This window comes from Pleurodeles waltl, chromosome 2_1 (genome assembly GCF_031143425.1).
Source record: "Pleurodeles waltl isolate 20211129_DDA chromosome 2_1, aPleWal1.hap1.20221129, whole genome shotgun sequence".
NCBI lineage: Eukaryota > Metazoa > Chordata > Amphibia > Caudata > Salamandridae > Pleurodeles > Pleurodeles waltl.
The window spans coordinates 899262043-899274732 of record NC_090438.1 but is presented as its reverse complement, the minus strand read 5'-3'; the positions used below and the strand labels follow the sequence as shown (position 1 = coordinate 899274732).

General features: G+C 41.3%; 1 long non-coding RNA gene across 2 annotated transcripts in view; it reads right to left on the bottom strand.

The window, feature by feature from the left end:
- Positions 1 to 12690, bottom strand: part of LOC138259239 (uncharacterized) — a 183954-nt gene that overhangs the window by 27913 nt on the left and 143351 nt on the right. For both annotated transcript variants that reach the window (XR_011198692.1, XR_011198693.1), the window contains one exon: positions 4310 to 4380. This is a non-coding gene — a long non-coding RNA (uncharacterized lncRNA). The remainder of the gene's footprint in view (positions 1 to 4309; positions 4381 to 12690) is intronic.

Here is a 12690-nt window from a genome sequence, read left to right as displayed (position 1 = left end):
CTGTTAATCTTAAATCCAGAGGTCTGTTACTAGTTCTCCAATTCCTCTACTAAATGCATATTTGAGCAGAGTAGCTCCATCAAGGTGAAAAGGATGGTGTCTGTGGATAATGTGATTTTATAGGAGTCCCACACTAGTGTCACCCATTTAATGCTACTGTTCACTCCAAATGTGCAGTACAGGGGCTCTTGATAGAGTTCAATAAGCACTGAGTACAAATAAGCCCTTGTCTGGTGCTGCTGTTAGTTGAGAGAATCCTATTCATCTTTATGCTCACTGGTGTTGCCTTACATCCTGCTAGCATCCATTTTGATAAGTTGTCCTCAAAGTACATGGACTGGAGTGTAGTCCCCATGAAACTTTTTTCCACCCTGTCAAATGTCTTCTTGCCATCAAAGGAAATAACATTAACTTTTTTTCTCTACTTCTGAACTATATTGATTAGACGAAGAACCTTTTTCATATTGTTGCAAGACTGCCTTTCCCTCCCAAAGTTGGACTAGTGCCTGGTTGTCTCCCACATACTGTTGGTTACTTGCCCTGTTTCTTTAAATGTTTTAAACAATTTATGAATAACTCCCAAAAGAGGAGGCACAAATATTTTATAGAGTTGAGTTGTATATGCATCTGTACCCAACGCCTAATTTTATAGAGATGTTAGATAGTAATTAGGATTCATCCTTTAGCCATGGGGGAATTTAGGGCTTCCCCATCATCCTGGGGCAGCCTAGGTAATTGTACTCCACAAAGGTAATCTTCTAGTGGAGCTGTGGGAATGGGATATTGCATATTCAGGCCCAGATTTAAGAGGGCCTAGCACCACATTAGAGTCATTTTGTACGCTAATGTGCTATTGCAAGGCCAAAAATGCTGCGCCATGTTTACAAAGTGGCGCAATACTTGCATTCCAAAGCTGTTGCTGTTGGTTTTCTCATTCAATACACATAGGTTTTGACACATTACCAGATTTACTGGTAATGTGTCAAAACCTATGTATATTGAATGGGAAATCTGTAAACCTAGGAATGCGTCAAAACTGTACATCTCCTAGGGGCGGTGTAACGTGGAGAAATAATTGTATTTCTTCTTGTTTTTTCCTCTTTCTATATGTGCTGCACCATGCGAGATAATGCCTGCATTGATTGTTTTGTGCAGGAAGGTGTGACTTCCTGCACAAAAACAATCATGCCAACTATACAGACACCCTTGTACCATGCTGCAAGGTTGCCTGCGTTGGTGCTAGGCACTAGTTTGTGCACAGGCAGAATGGACATGAATGTGCAGTATTTGATTATTACAGCACATTCCTGCCCTTTCCTTTTGTTGCAGGGCAGTGCAACAAAGTGACTTGCTGCTCTGCAGCACACACTAGTAAATGAGGCCCCATAGGTTGACTGTTGTTATCTACCAAGTTTTTGTTTTATTCCCTAAAACTATTTCAGCTGAAGATCTGGTTGCTGTAATTAGGGTTTCCAGGAATGTAGCTGTAGGAAATCATTATGCTGTAAGTGTACATACGAGAGAACAGAATAATACTGTTTTATGGCATTTACTCTCTCTTTCATTCCCCTTTAAAACCAACTTTCTGATACTCCAAAATGTTGATGGGTCTTTAAGACAATTCACCCATTGCTTTATGTTATGTGCACCTCAGTATTGTGCCACACAGACAAAGACATGAGCACATCTGAATTTGAAAAAAGGCTTCCAGTTTTCCATCTTTACAGATATGCACCAAAGAAACCTGTCTATTTGTATGTGTCTTTTTATTTTTAAAAACGGCTAAAAATGGAAACCAGCTCTGTTGTGTCTTAACATTTTCATGCTCTAGCTTTGTAGTCTTGTATAAGCACATTGGGATGTTGAAAGCTCCCCTGAATACAATGGAGTAGCTCCACAGCTTCTAATGGCTGGTTAAAGCTCAGAGTTCCAACATTCCAATGTCTGTCTTTCTCAGCTGTTGCTGTAAACAAAGGCCTCACGGAGCTTAAGGGGATTTCAACCCCGTCAGGCTCCATGAGGCCTTTGTTTTACTAATTAGAACATTCTGTCCTCTAGCTGTGCATACTTGAAGGAAGAGGAGTAAATAAAAGGAAGAGGTTTCCTAATGAAACATTAAAGAGCTGTAGATGTGCATGTATTTGTATTACAATGCTAATGCTTCCAAATGGGTGTTTTATTTGGGAGTGATACATTGTACAGATAGCTCTAAAGTCCACCAGGTCCACCGTGCAATCACGGCAGAGTGTGTTTCTATTGTTTCAATAAATTTGGAAACATACTAGCTGCAACTTCATGTTTTTTGCTAAACACAAATGGAATATGCATAAATACAAACAAACTTAACAAATAATAACCATAAGTAATTGCAAATGGAAAAGCCTAAAAAAAATATAATAAAACCAGGAGCCCTATTTATAAAGTCTTTCAGCATAAAAACACGATCTTATGATTTCAGGGGCATATTTACAAAAAAATGTCATAGAGCAGCAGCACACCTTCCTGCACAAAAACTATCTATGTAGGCATTTTCCTATTTCTATGTCTACTGCACAATGCAAGAAAGAAGTGCTAGAATGTAAGAAGAATGCAAGAAATAAATATATTTCTCCTTGTTACACCTCTTCTAGGGAGGTGTACAGTTTTGACGCATTCCCAGGTTTACATGTCCTTGTAAATCCGGTAATGTGTCAAAGCTCATGGTTATTACATGGGAAAACCCACTGCAATGCCCATGGAACACCCCCCTGACACAGTGTAAGGCAACGCAGTGACTTGCGCTGTGTTGCTTTACACCATATCTACGAGGACATGAAAAGGCAAGCAAAGTGACTTTGCATGGCCTTATAGATATGAGCCTGCACTCTGCGCCACTGGAGAGTCAAAAAAAGTGATGTACCAGTGGCACAAAGTGCTTGTAAATATGCCCCTCAGGTCTTTAGATTATGGCATTATTGGGAATTTGCCAAAACCAATGCCAAACATCAGGGATGGACACAAGTGACAGAGCCTGATCACAACACTTGCAGCAAATGAAGACAACAATATGAAAGCAGCCTGAAGTATAGAAGGAAGAGAAAGGTCGGCATCTTGTAAGCCATTATATCAAGCCAACTCCAAACCTATTTGACATTTTAACAGTTTTAATCCTTGTAATGTATGTCCATTATTTTTGTATTTCATCCCTTCTTACCTATACATTTGTGAATAACTAAAATACAGGAAGAGGTAGGTTGGGACTTTCTGCTCCATGCAGGTGAGGGACATAGGTGAACCACGACAGAAAGAGGGCTGGCTGTGGAGTATCCAGACTTTTCAGACATATTGAGCCCCTATCTTGAATTAATTCTGTCTGTGTGCCCAGACACCATAATAAAACTAGCCTCCCACTCCTCGGGAGAGCAAAGGAACCCTCTTTTTTCATTCATCAACTTTGCTAAAGCTCTTCTCTAAGTGACTAAACCACGGGCCTATAGTTTCCCATGAGCACAGGCCTTCAAAAAAGATTGACCCTCATGTGAAAGATTAGTCATGTTAATCATAAAAGCATCAATAGGCGTACTTTTATTGGGAACGTATGTACAACACTTCTTGGATTTTATAACCTTACAAACTCCACCCTGTTTTGCCAGGAGGATACCTAATGCTAGACAACTCTGCATTATCATGGCTCTTTTAGCCATAATGTCAGCATTCACAAATTTCAAGGAACCTGCTGTACTTGCTGCAAACTTATCCACAACTGTCAACAGTCGCCAAATTTTACATCATTCTTTGCCAAAAGTATTAAAGAAATTATTGTACCTAATATATCTAAAGCTACTTATCCAAAATAGTGTGTTGTCCTCCTTAGGTTAATTTCACAATATATTTCATTAATATGATAAGCTCTAGGAAACATTAAAGTCAGATGACAAGACTCAATCCAGCTTTACAATAAGTTAAAATAAACAGCCTTTCCACAGATATAGATCCGTCTCAGAATCGGTTCTTCTCCAATTAGATATTTCCACTCACTTCATACGTTCTGTCACAAACACTTTCCCTTATAAAGTCAGCTTTTTCTCCTTTGAAAGGATTGTGTATTATGATGCACAACTCATCTCTTCTTTCCAATTCCATCCTTAATCCTCCTGTGTAGCTCTGACATTCTCATTCTTTTTCTTCCTTTTACAGTTCTTCAACAGCTCTTCCCTCTTCTAAACTCCTCACACTCTTTACTGCTCTTTCATCATATCCTTTAATAAGATTATGCTCTTCACTACTCATCAGACACCTATGACTTTCATTAGTAGTTTTAGTATCATACCTGTTTTGTACAACAACATTCAGTCATTTGTTGTATTTAATATTTGGATTGGAAATGTGTATGGACAAATCCTGCAAAGAGACATTAAAATGTGTCAAGTGAGTAGAAATTTTGGTTAGATATAGCAATATACATGTTACACAAAAGAGCATATGAAATCGGAAACTGAAAATAGGTGGTGTCTTCCCCTCAGAAGTAGGAAGGCACAGAAGTAACACATACTAATGCACATGATGCTGATATACTCATGAATCACTTCAGCATAAATGTTACCCGGAAACTCAAAAACTAAATTATCTTTTTGCATTGGTATATTATGGTGGTCATTTTGACCCTGGCAGTCTTTTGACTGCTAGGGTAAATGTGGCGGTCCCACCACCAACAGGCTGGCGGTGCAGACCGCCACATTATGAGTGTGGCGGGTTGGCCTCTACCAACCCACCACATCTCCACTTATGCCACCGTGACGGTCGGAACCGCTGGGCCGGAGGTGATCATCTCTGACCCGGCGGTCCACAGAAGACCGCCGGCGGTATTAGAATCCGGTTTTCCACCATGGTTTCTGTGTTAGTAGCACATCCGCAAAAACCATGGCGAAAAGGCTACTGTTGACAGGGAATTTCTTCCCTGTCACCGGTGGTGTGCTTCACCACCCCCCTCAGCAAGCACTAGACCCCCCTCCCCCACCTTTCGTTCAGCCACAGCGCCCCCCTCAGCCAGAGCATCCCTCTGCCCCCTTCCCCACAGTGCCCCCTCCCCTCCCTACTTAAGCCACAGCACCCCCTGCCTCCAACCACTTCCCTGCATACTTGCACATGCAACCACACGCACCACGCATAAACCCATTTACCTACACTTACATACACGCATCCACTCATATGCATCCATACATTCATTCACAACAACATTCATCCATGCAATCAAGCACGCATCCATACACGCATTCAAAACAACATTCATACACGCATTCAAGCATGCATACTCACACCCGTCCAAACACGTATACTCACACCCATTCAAGCATGCATACCCATACACACTTACATTCAGACATGCACTCACCTCAACAGTCAGACACGCATACACACATTTATGCACACACGCAGACAATGCACACTCACACAGGCATGCACAAGATGCCCCACCCTCCCCTGTCGGACGATCACCTTACCTATTCCGGGGAGAAGGTCGTCGGGCATGGTATGGGAAGGGGTGCTTCCATCGCCAGCAGCGCCCCGCCAGCAGGACACCACCGGGCCATATTATGGCCCATAATACGGTGGGAGGTGTCCTACTGGCGAGGCGGATCAGTGGTGTAACTGCCAGAGCGCCTCCGCCCGTCAGCACAACTACTGTTGGATTTCCACCCAACGTGTGGTGGAAATCCAGCAGTACCCATAATATGGTGGGTGGGAGACCACCAGCATTGGTGGTCTCCTGGCTCCCGTGGCTTTGACGGTCTTCATGGAAGACTGCCAAAGTCGTAATGAGGGCCTATGTGTTTATTCACTCTTCATTGTAATAAATTAAATATGATTAGAAACATATCACACTGAAGTTAGTAAGCACCGCAATGGTCCCACTAAGACTACAAGGACTGTTGTTATCACTACTAACCCTATAATTCTGCAGCATCTGCTGTATTCCATCTTCAGTTTTTGACCAAAAAACTATTGTCATACTTAAAGATGCAATGGCAAAAAAAATGTTCTTTAAAACAACATTCCATTCCATTTTCTTGTTTTCTTATTATTTATTCACAATTATAATCAAAATAAAACCAATTCAAATTCAAAAGGCAAAAGATTAAAAAATTATCTTCCCATATTCTCTTTAAATTCATAAATGTTTATCTCAATGAATAGTTCATTTCATTTCTGGTTTCAGAGTTCAGGTACTCAGGGCCATATTTATACTTTTCGACGCACAACTGCGCCAACGCAGTTGTGCATCAAAAAAGTTAACGCCGGCTAACGCCATTCTGAAGCGCCATGCGGGCGCCGTATTTATTCAATGACATTAGCCGGCGTTAGCCGGCGTCGCTGCCTGGTGTGCGTAAAAAAAAATGACGTACACCAGGCAGCGCCGGCGTAGGGGAATATGGAGCTTGGGCGCCAAAAAATGGGGCAAGTCAGGCTGAGGCAAAATTATCGCCTCAACCCGATTTGCGCCATTTTTTTCGACTCCCAAACCCCATTGAAATGACTCCTGTCTTAGCAAAGACAGGAGACATGCCCCCTTGCCCAATGGGCATGGTCATTGGGCATAGTGGCATGTAGGGGGGCACAAATCAGGCCCCCCTATGCCACAAAAAAATAAAATAAATACTTACCTGAACTTACCTTATGTTCCCTGGGATGGGTCCCTCCATCCATGGGCGTCCTCCTGGGGTGGGCAAGGGTGGCAGGGGGGGTCCCTGGGGGCATGGGAGGGCACCTCTGGGCTCCTTCCGAGCCCACAGGTCCCTTAACGCCTGCCCTGACCAGGCGCTAAAAAACGACGCAAAAGCGTCTGGACGTCATTTTTTTTGACCCGCCCACTCCCGGGTGTGATTTTTGCCCGGGAGTGTAAATTTTTTAGACGGGAACGCCTGCCTTGCATATCATTAACGCAAAGTAGGTGTCCACGCTAAACAATGACGCAAACTCCATGGACTTTGGCGCTAGACGCGTCTAACGCCAAAGTCTAAATATGGAGTTAGTTTTGCGTCGGAATTGCGTCAAAAAAACGACGCAATTCCGGCGCAAACAGAGTATAAATATGCCCCTCAGTCTCAACTTTATATCTAACTGTGTCCTTGTATCCCTTCCTAGAAGACTATCTCTAATTATTCAAGATGGTTTTTCTTCTATTTTGATTCCTCTCTCTGATTCACTCTCAGACTTGTACTGGCATGGATTTATGTTTCAGAACTTTTCAACTCAGCTTCAACTTCTTTTTCTGAGACTGCAGCTAGGGAGACCCATTAAGGTGAAGCATATGTTCGATTTTGAACTCTTCTGCTGCTGTTCCTTTGGTCACAGGTGATTTACTGCCATTAGTTTCAAATTCAGTTGGTCTCCCAAACTTTTCTGGTTCATAGTGCATTCTTTTGAAAGTTTTTTTTTCTTGGGATGCCTTCTCTAACTTTACTTTGACAGTTTTCGTCAAAGTCTCTTTGTTCTCTGTTGAACTTGATCTTGAACTCACACTTTATATTGAACTTATACTCAAACTCTGACTTCGACTTACACCTTGATCATTCTTTTTACATCGATCTAATGCAAACGTTCTTCTTCCTCTGGGAGTTCAAGTAACTTTAATCTTCAACTGCTACTTTTTGTTGTCACACATTTTGACTTTTGCACAGTAGCAGCCCTTCACTCTGATTCCAACTTGATCCGTACTTGGAAACTTGACTTTAGAAGTTTAGAGGCTTCAGGTTTTTCCTCTTCTTCAGAGGTTTCACAGTTCTGAAACTTTATGACTTATATCTCTCCTGTTTCTTTTCATGTTTTTCATCACCAGTTACAAAGCTTTCACTCCTCTTCGGATCCATGCTGCAGCTTTTGAATGATGTCTAGACACCAACGTCTTGGTCTTGTGCAATTCCAATTAAATCACTGGTTATTTCTGTGGCTTCTTGTACTTGTACCTTCTTTGTGTGAGCAGCGTGGATCCACTGCCGCACTCCAGCATATTTCATTGCAATGCTGGTCATGGAATGGACCTTGCCACCGCTAATTAATATTGTGGCAAGCAATATGTTTGCTCTCTTCTGTTTCAACTTTCACCTGATGGAAGACAGAGATTACCATATCATCAATGCCTTTGTAATAATGCTAAATGTAATAATCAGTCACTAAAACAAGTGCAGCTGATGGAGCACATGCAAATGTCATTGTCCTTCCCATAATGACTTCATGGGGTGATAAACCAGTCTTTTTTATCAGAATTGCTTTTCATGTTCATCAGAACAATAGAAGGAAGGTCAGACTATTTCAAACCAGTAGAATCAAATACTTTTGCTAGTTTGTTCTTGAGAGCATCGTTTGCACTGCTGAAGATTGAGGTCTGTAACTAAATGCTGCAATGGAAATTCAGCTGAATCTGACCGGCTAAGCAGATGATTTGCAAAACCTTGTTCCTAAAATTAGTACTGTGATCTGTCTCAACTGAAGTTGGCACGCCATATCTAAGGACTAACTCCCCCCACAAAAGTTTGGCAACTTTAAGTCTATCTGATCTCTGAGTGGAGTAGGCTTCCACCCACTTAGAGAATGAACAATATCCAAGACTTATTTCTTGGAGCCCAATTTTCTTATCTCTCTTTCTCTGTGTCTGACACATGTTCCTCCAAATCTCTTTACACACTTAAGGAAGTTCTAATTGAAATAATAAAGAATCAATTTACATTTTCTAAATTTTGTACATAATTCACTCTTGATCTTCATTTTCATTTTCTCATACTACTGTATCTTCATGTTCTATACAGCATTTGACCACCTGATCAGCATATCAATTTCCAAGTGTAACTAAGGGCCTGATGTAGATATTAATGAAGGGTTACTCTATCACCGTTGTGACAGAGTAACCCTTCATCAATATCTAAATCAGTCCCTCGGGTCCCTTCCAGCCTCATGTGCAACATACTTGACTACAACAAGCTCTTCTAGCTGCTGCATTACTTCTAACAAATTCAAGGTGCAACCACTGTTCTTTGTTGGTGCACCAGAAGATGTAATAAAACCCCTCAGGGCCACAGTTGACCACAGTAATGCACAATTCCAAAACCAAATTTGCGCTTTTACATCAGATGATAATGAGCGAGCTCTTTTAGCAGCTAGGTTGCTTCATGGGTTTCACAAATGGAATGTACTGCATAGGCTTATTGATCTCATAAAAACAAGAACCATCAACAATGTTAGATCAGCCACTTCTAAAGGAGTCTCTTTTATGTCTGATCTTGGCTTAGTGCACAACTCAGTAACTGCAATACAATCCTGCTCAGAATCATTATCAGCCTTATCCTCCTTCCTGTCTTTCCAGAGTCTGAGTGAAATAGAGAGCAATATTGCTGAATTTAGTGTGCTGCATCTTCTGACCAAAATATTCTCAGCAGCAAGAATGAACTGTTCATAACGAGCCAATCTGACATTTGTCAAATGCTGCATCCTGGTTCTTGTCAACAAGATCTCAACTTATTGGCAAACATATACAATTAATGTAAGTACCATCACCATTTCCTCACTTTGTTCAGTGGCAACAAAAACAGCTACAACTGATTTCAAACATTCTGGAACAATGTCGGCTATTAGCTCCAATATAGCGGAGAAATATTCGATTGGACGCATGAGGCCATTATGTCACTGTGTCAAAATTAATAAATAGCATCCACTTCTCTCATGACAGTACAAATAACAGGTCAAAATATAGTCTGGCATATTTGTGTTTTAATTTTTAATTAGTCAATACATTCACCATCAAATGGTAACGGATCTTGCATGTCACTGTTGATTAACCTTATTAAAGGTTTTGCAATCAAGGAAAAATTTGGAATCCACTGACAACAGTAGCCAACAATTCCAAGAAGCATACAAACCTCCAGTGGGCTCATTTTCAGAATTGCAGAAACTATTTCTTTTGAGACATTCCTCATACCTTTCTCAATTTGATGTCTGAGATAGATCACTTCCCTTTTACAGTACTGCATTTTTGTTAGGGAGACCTTATGTCTACTGTCAATTAGATGATTTAATGAAGCAATTGTACCAAATTTGAAGTCCTCTTTTGTTTTGATGCAATAAATAGGCCATCTAGGTACTGAACTATAACTAAATTACCTGGGCTGTCCTTCTCTGGAGCCCCAAAAACACAACTCAGATATAAGTCTTAAAGAGTGCCTTTTAGGTATGAAATCCTAGGATAGCTAATAAGTTGCTTAAATTAAGACAATTCTCCAGGTTTCTTTGGGTGAAAACCAGCTCCAAGGTAGACCAGACTGTAACCATAACAAAATAGGTGCCAGGCCAACCAGATCATCTAAAAAGCCTAACCCCACTTCGTAATGAGAAAAAGAACTCAATGTGGATATAGGGAGTCGTAAAAGTCGACACAGGAACCCGTTCTCTACTACCTGGGGGGGCTTTGGGGGCAAATATCCCCACTCATCCACCCCATATGTGCCCACAGAGAGCCATTTACCTTTATATAACAGAATTAATTCTCTTGGAGGCTTTTGACCCAAGTTCCTCGCTAACCTAAACAGAGATTCACACCCTGCTTAAATCATTTGGGACCTGTGTGGAAGTAAACCGTTCACTAAAGATTTGCATCAAATATAATGCCCAGGTAGCTAAAATGCGTAATTTTAGTGATTGGCATGTCACCCATGAAAAACCTTTTAGAACATGTATTCTTAGGGTCTCATATTGAAATGTATGTTTTAGCATTGTTGATCTTAAGCTTCAACCCCTACATAATACTGAGAAACCCATCTAAAAGTGCCTGCAAACCGTTCACTGTGTTTGCTAAAAGGACGGCATAATCCACGTACAGTAGGACGGGGACAGGTTGTGTGGCTATTTCAGGCACATCGGGGGTACAAGAGCCTAGAAAGAATCTAAAGCATAAATATAAAATAAAAAAAAAAGGGGCCAGAATACAGCCCTCTCTTACCCCATGTGTAACTGAATTGGGGGCATCAAGTCCCCCAAATGAGAATACTGGACTCTCATGTGGTTATCTTGGGGACTTTGTTTTAAAACATCAAGGCCTGCTAGACCCATGATGTCCCAGAGTTTGTCCCTGTACACTAAATCAAAGTCACAGGAGAGGTCCATAAAAGTCATATGTATTGCCCCTCTCCTGGCTTAGACATATTTGCCAAGAATCAGGGCTAGGTCTAATGCTTGCTCTGTAGTACTCCTACCCAGGCAAAAGCCATATTGCACATATGTAAAGAACAGGTTTTCCTCTGCCCAGATTTCCAGTTTTCCCAAGATAACCCTGCCAAAGATTCTCAATATGGATTTAAGCAAGGAGCTGGAGGAGGTATTTTTACTATCTTTTTTATAAATAGGAACAGTAACAGACTGTTTCCATGACTCCAAGGGCCCTCCAATTATCCAGGACCTAAACACATTTGTCAGCAATAGAGCCCAAAGGCCTGAGTGATGATTGAAACATTTGCCTTGAATCCCATCTGGACCTGGCAACTTCCCTGCCTCAGAGTTTAGGATTGCCAATTACACCTTTCCCACTGAAATGGATTTATAAAAAATCTATTAAGGCTGATTGAGGCACACTAACAACCTCTGACAACATCTTAGATACGGCCAATGCAGGGATAAATATATTTAAAAAATGGGAAACCCCTTCCTGCTCCAATAGATGACAATCAATCCTGAAGGTTCATTTCAGTAAAAAAAAGACCTATTCACCACTTCCCAGAAAGCCCTATTATCTTTTAAGAGAGCAGCATGTTCTAAATCATCCCAGGCCTTCGCTCTGATTTATGTCTTTCTTTTCTCAATGGCAGCTTTATAATTTCTTCAGGCTGCCTGCACTGCTTCAGGATCCCATAGGATGATATTGGTAACATGTTTTCAAACTTTTGGGGCCCAATTTAAGAAATGTGGCACTGCATTCACTGCAGCTCCAGTTTTCTTGTGCCCTTTAGAATCCCCCTAACGCCACCTTGCGTGCGCCATTTTTAATATTCGTTACACCATGGTGGTAGTTAGGAACTAGCATCAACATTTTTTAAGCTAGTTTGGCTGTTTGCAGAATTAGCGTAAAAAATGTTGCCGCTGATCCTGAAACGCACATTGAGGCCCATTATAAATAATGGTGTGCCTCCTTTTAATACCTGAAGGCGTTAAAATGCTGCAAAAAAGGTACAAAGAAATCTTTTAGATTTCTTTGCACCATTTTTTTGCCCCCCTCAATGGGGGAATGCCCTACTTGCATACATTATGCCTGACGCAGGTATAATGTGGTGCAAGGGGTTACAAAGTGGTGCATTGCATGCATTGCACAACATTGTACATCTAGTGTGGCAATTTTGGCCTCTTGGACCACATTAGCATAAAAAAATCATGCCAATGTGGCACAAGGAGGCACTAGGCCCTCTTAAATCTCGGCCTTAGAGTTTTAGTGCACTCAGAGTTGAACCAGGCTTGGACAAGTCCCTCTGCTGGCTGTCTGTCAATAACAGATTAGAGACGAAGAAGCAGACCTTAGTAAATTTGAAACAGGTGATAACTGGAGCCTGATTGTCAGTTAAATAGGTATTAATCTCACCACAATTGTTACTAACCACTTCTGCTAAGAATTTATTGGCGTCACCATAATGACACTTCCTGTGAACCCCTTTGTTGGGGATAAAAATGAAAGGTAAG